Source organism: Pseudophryne corroboree, chromosome 3, assembly GCF_028390025.1.
Source record: "Pseudophryne corroboree isolate aPseCor3 chromosome 3, aPseCor3.hap2, whole genome shotgun sequence".
Lineage (NCBI taxonomy): Eukaryota > Metazoa > Chordata > Amphibia > Anura > Myobatrachidae > Pseudophryne > Pseudophryne corroboree.
In genome coordinates this window covers 532,600,244-532,605,676 of record NC_086446.1, presented here as the reverse complement: position 1 = coordinate 532,605,676, position 5,433 = coordinate 532,600,244, and the positions used below count along the sequence as shown (strand labels likewise).

The 5,433-nt window shown below is 43.3% G+C and overlaps 1 long non-coding RNA gene across 1 annotated transcript; it reads left to right on the top strand.

Moving 5' to 3' along the window:
• The first annotated feature begins 1,961 nt into the window (after positions 1 to 1,961).
• LOC135057987 (uncharacterized) lies at positions 1,962 to 4,527 on the top strand. The gene is made up of 2 exons (XR_010244511.1): positions 1,962 to 2,296; positions 3,560 to 4,527. It is a non-coding gene; the product is annotated as an uncharacterized LOC135057987 (long non-coding RNA).
• The last annotated feature ends 906 nt before the right edge of the window (positions 4,528 to 5,433 follow it).

The window sequence follows — 5,433 nt, the reverse complement described above, 5'->3', positions numbered from 1 at the left end:
AGGTGGACTTGGGGTGATGCGTGGCACTGAAGCTGATTGGACAGGATATGAATGTCTTTAAGGCTCTACTGGAGGTTGATGGGCCAACTCTGAACATAAAATTGTGTTCCTGTCTATTTGTCCCAATTGTACATTGTACAGATCTTCATATATAAATAATCTTCTCTGTTTCGATCCTCGTGTTTTTATCTAAATCCCCCAACTTCCCAGCAATGTTAAAGGCTGTGCTATAAAGTGTATCCCACTTTCAATCTAAAACTCATTTTGCATAGACCATGGCCTCAGCACTGTCCACTGCTTCTCTCTGCTTTTGCTTTGCTCTCCTTTGCTGAAGGCTCTGGACTTGGTGCACAGAAATTGCAATTTCTGCAGGACATGCAAAATGGAGACTCTGTGTCCTCACAGAAAGCTGATGGCTTGAAAAATAAAATCTAAATTATTTGCATGATATTCAATAGATGTATTTATGTACTAGTTAAAAGCCTGTCAAAATGACGGCCACCAGGGCTGGATTATAGGGGTGGGGGGTGTCTGTCGCTACTCCATACTTACCGATATTTTAAATCTCCTCTCCGGGAGATGACCAGAGAGGAGAAGCAGGTGGGCGGTGATGAGGGAGGAGCCAAGCTGATTACATCAGTAGGCTCCGCCCACTCACCGGTAAACGACTGTAATTGGATGAAATATGGCTAGGGGTGGGACTAAAATTACGCAATTAGCATCTGATTGCGACATTAGGCTCCGCCCCCCGACTGGTCCGTGATTTTACTGTGTTATTCTCCCTATTCTGCCCACTTCACTAGGAAGTGGGCAGAATGCGGGAGGGGTGCCCACTCTTCCGGGGGCTGCGGGGGACTACCCGAAAACTGTGTGTCTCCTGCAGAATCCGGGAAAGTAGGTAAGTATGCGCTACTCACACATGAGCTGCTGGGTTTCTGGAAGCCCTACTGTTGGGAGGCGGGGCTCTGTCATGCTGTGTGTGTGAGTGTATGTGTATCATTAGGCTTTGATATGTATAGATCAGGCATGTCCAAAGTCTGGCCCGGGGGCCAATTGCAGCCCGTGCTCACATTTCCACTGGCCCGCAGCCTCTGTGCAGCCGTCAGCTTTCAGACACACCATCTTTGCAGGCTGCTACTCCCCGCCCGTTGCTGTCAGACGCGCTACACGGTGACTGACAGCTATCTTCCCCTCCTCTACGTGCAGACTATAGGCTGGTCTGCTGATGATCTGGTGAGACAGGAGGGCTGGGGTTGCCTCTCCTGCTGAGATAAACCCAGCCTTCCTGTGTGCATGAATCTATAAAAGGAGACACCATAGAGGATCATCACGGTGGCCATCTTTACTGCAGCTCCGCAGCAGTGTGCGGTGATCAGCGGTCTCAATAAGTTCAGTGCTTCACCCCCTCATAGGTGTTCTGGGCTAAAGCATTTTCACTTTCAGTTCTCCAATGTGTACCTGGCAGCACTGCTGGCAGCATATAATGTGTATCTGGCACTGGGGTCATTTGTGTATCTGCCAGCACTGCTTGGGGCATATAATGTGTATCTGGCAGCACTGTGGGGGCATTTGTGTATCTGGCAGCACTGCTGGGGGCATATAATGTGTATCTGGCAGCACTGTGGGGGCATTTGTGTATCTGGCAGCACTGCTGGGGGCATATAATGTGTATCTGGCAGCACTGTGGGGGCATATAATGTGTATCTGGTAGCACTGTGGGGGCATTTGTGTATCTGGCAGCACTGCTGGGGGCATATAATGTGTATCTGGCAGCACTGTGGGGGCATATAATGTGTATCTGGCAGCACTGCTGGGGACATATAATGTGTATCTGGCACTGGGGGCATTTGTGTATCTGGCAGCACTGCTGGGGGCATTTGTGTATTTGGTCGGCCCCCACACATTTTTACCTCACCAAATCTGGCCCTCTTTGCAAAAAGTTTGGACACCCCTGGTATAGATACTGTATATTTGTAATGGGCAGGCTATATTGATGCTGCACTATGTATACCACACAAGTCCCAGCCAGTCTGAGGGTAAAAGACACCAGTAGCCACCAGCATCTGGCCAGAGGGGTCTGGTCATGGCCTGCGCAAGGTGTGGGAGGAGCAAGCACAAGACCGCACCTCTCCACTGGCACACAGTATATATAAAGCAGCTGAGCCAGTTAACTGCCTCCTCCTCACCTGCATCAACTGCAAACCCAGGACCAACCCCTCCTTCTCCCGGTCACTGCTCACCCCCCCACAGGGTCTCACCCCTTCCTGTTGGACTGATTCCCCATCTTCTCCCGCTGGTGAGTGGTCACAGGTATCCCTGGTGCCTCCGCTCTCAGCGCTGCGGTACTGCGAGGTGGTTCCTGTATCCGTTGCCTGGATACTGCTGCTACTTGTTGCCAAATCCCAGGATGGCAAGAAACCTGGGGTTGCAGCATAGTATATGGAGGAGGGGGTGCAGAGTATGCGATATATGGTGGGAGGAGGGGGTGACCTGTATATAGGGGGCCCTATATGGATGGGTATGTGGTGCAGTGTGTATATAGGGGCAGTATATGGTGGGGTGTGCTGAATATGGAAGAGGATGGGGGTGCAGTGAATAAAGATGCAGTATATGATAAGGGATGCAATGTACATAGGGAGTGTTTGAGTCTGTGTCCCAAATGGAGCTCCATCAAGCACCCTCCAGTAGCCGCCGGCGGGAGCAAAGACATTAGCCTTTTATATCTATATACAGTGGCGACTCGGATAGGGGAGCCACACCAACTGCCACCAACTGTCCTCCCAAATTGACTCACTGACAGTTGGTGTGGCTCCCCTATTTGAACTTTGGACTGTGCTGCAGCCCCTCGCCTGGAGACGCCACTGTATACTGTATATAGATTAATTTAGCAGTGAGTGGAAATCAAATGAATGGTTATAAAATACAGTAAATTTTGAATACTAAAGGTTGTTACAAATGACAACTGCCACACTAAAAACCTACCCCTACCACCACTCTCCCTCTCTCCAGCACCCTCTCTCTGTATGCAGCAAGTCTGAAACAGTCAGATCAGTATTTTTAATTAGCAGCAGGCTGTAACATCTCCCAGCATTAGCGCTTTCACTTTCAGCTGTGACAGCTTGCACCACACAAAGGAGTCATTTGGTCTGTGGGATGGCCTCTAGTGGCCACCAGTGCACATAACAGAGGTGAGGAACAGCCTTATCCTTTTATTATATAGAAGTAGTAAAAAATACATAGCACAGGGTGCTATATATCTGCGCTCACTGTGCTATATATTTTTGTCTAAGTATGTATTCTATGGTAATATTCCAGATTACCTTTTGGGAGCAGCATCTTGTAAATTAGAAGATCAGCATGTTATGAGTTAAATTGTTTGTGGCTGATATAAATATATATGTATATATATATATATATATATATATATATATATATATATACACATATGTATATATATATATATATATATATATATAAATATGTATTTTTTTTTATTTTACTATATAGAAAGTATCCATTTAAACATTTCTTTATTGATATGCACCTCTTTTATTTACAGCTACCTACATAAGTACTCTGGCCTACTCTTCCATGGTGGCACTTCCTCCTCGTCATGGTGCCACCATCTGCAGTGGCTTCACCTCCAGGACTCCTCACAGAGGCACCACAGTTCTACCTCAGAGATCCATGGGCACCAAATGAGAATATAGCTTGCCCCCACCCACAACCTAAAAACGTTCTGACACCCCTGGCTACCTACAACAGTTGAATACAAGCAAGTTGAAGCCCAGGACTTTGAAAAACACTTGTTACTTTGGAAATTGATGGAACTATGAGCACATTAAGCTACCTCCCAATAGTTGCTCCTACCACTAAAATTACATTATAAAGGATTTTCAGCATAATATTGATGGCTATTGTGATTACCAATTACAAGTTTAGATCCCTGGACATTGGTAAAAATGGCAGTTTATCAAATAGAGGTGATTTAGAGCAGATTGTATCCCTAAACAAACATAAAAACGACACTCTAAACCTGCCAAGTCCCAGCAAAAAAAAAAAGGTGGCTTTAAGTTTGTTTTTGTCGGGTGGATGAGGCATTTGCTTTACATGCAAATATTCAGAAGCCATTCCCCCAAAGGCTGTTAACCAATGAGTGTAGAATTTTTAATTATAGGTTATCAAGTGCAAGTTAAGTAGTGGAGAATGACTTTGGGATTTTGAGAAATAGCTTTTGGATTTTCCAAACTATAATAAATGTACAGGTAGAAGAAACAGATTCTGTTTAATGGCATGCTATGTCTTACAGAACTTTTTACGTACAAAAAAATACCTCTGGAACACGTGTCCCCTACAATTAATTAATGGACATTATGGACCATGCCGACGAAGTAGGGAAATGGACTCCATTGTAGCCTGGTGTCCTAAGAAATGACACTGAACATTTTAATTCAAACCGTCAGAGTTATTAGACTTATATTAAAAGTGTTTGATTTTAATAAAATATATTATTTCTTTAACTTTCAATTGTTTGAATAAGTTCAACAGCGTTATTTCACAACTGGAGTCATTTGTAAGATTTATCATTTTCCATGCCAAACAGATCATCCCTCTCTTGTACTGCCAGAGCTGATGCACCCGCATATGTATATGTATATGTGTGTTCTGAAAAAAAAGTGTATATATATATATATATATATACACATACATATACATACATACATACAGGTGAAACTCAGAAAATTGGAAAATCGTGCAAAAGTTCATTTATTTTAGTAATTCAACTTAAGAGACTCATTACATGCAAAGTGAGATATTTCTAGCCTTTATTTGTTATAATTTTGATGATTGTGGCTTACAGTTTAAGATAACCCCAAATCCAAAATCTCAGAAAATTAGAATATTACATAAAATCAATAAAAAAAGGATTTTAAATACAGAAATGTTGGCCCTCTGAAAAGTATAATTATGCATATGTACTCAGTACTTGGTTTGGGCCCCTTTTGCATGAATTACTGCCTCAATGCGGCGTGGCATGGATTCTATCAGCCTGTGGCACTGCTGAGATGTTATGGAAGACCAGGATGCTTCAATAGCGGCTCTTCTACATTGTTCGGTCTCATGTCTCTCATCTCATCATTGCATGTAATGAGTCTATATAATATATTAGGTTCACCTTTTAAGTTGAATTACTATAATAAATGAACTTTTGCACGATATTCTAATTTTCTGAGATTCACCTGTATATATACAGTGGGGCAAAAAAGTATTTGGACAGCCACCGATTGTGCAAGTTGACCCACTTAAAAAGATAGAGAGGTCTGTAATTTCCATCATAGGTACACTTCAACTGTGAAAGACAGAATCTGAAAAAAAAAAACCCTAGGAAATCACATTGTAGGCTTTTTAAACAATTTATTTGTATATTCTTGC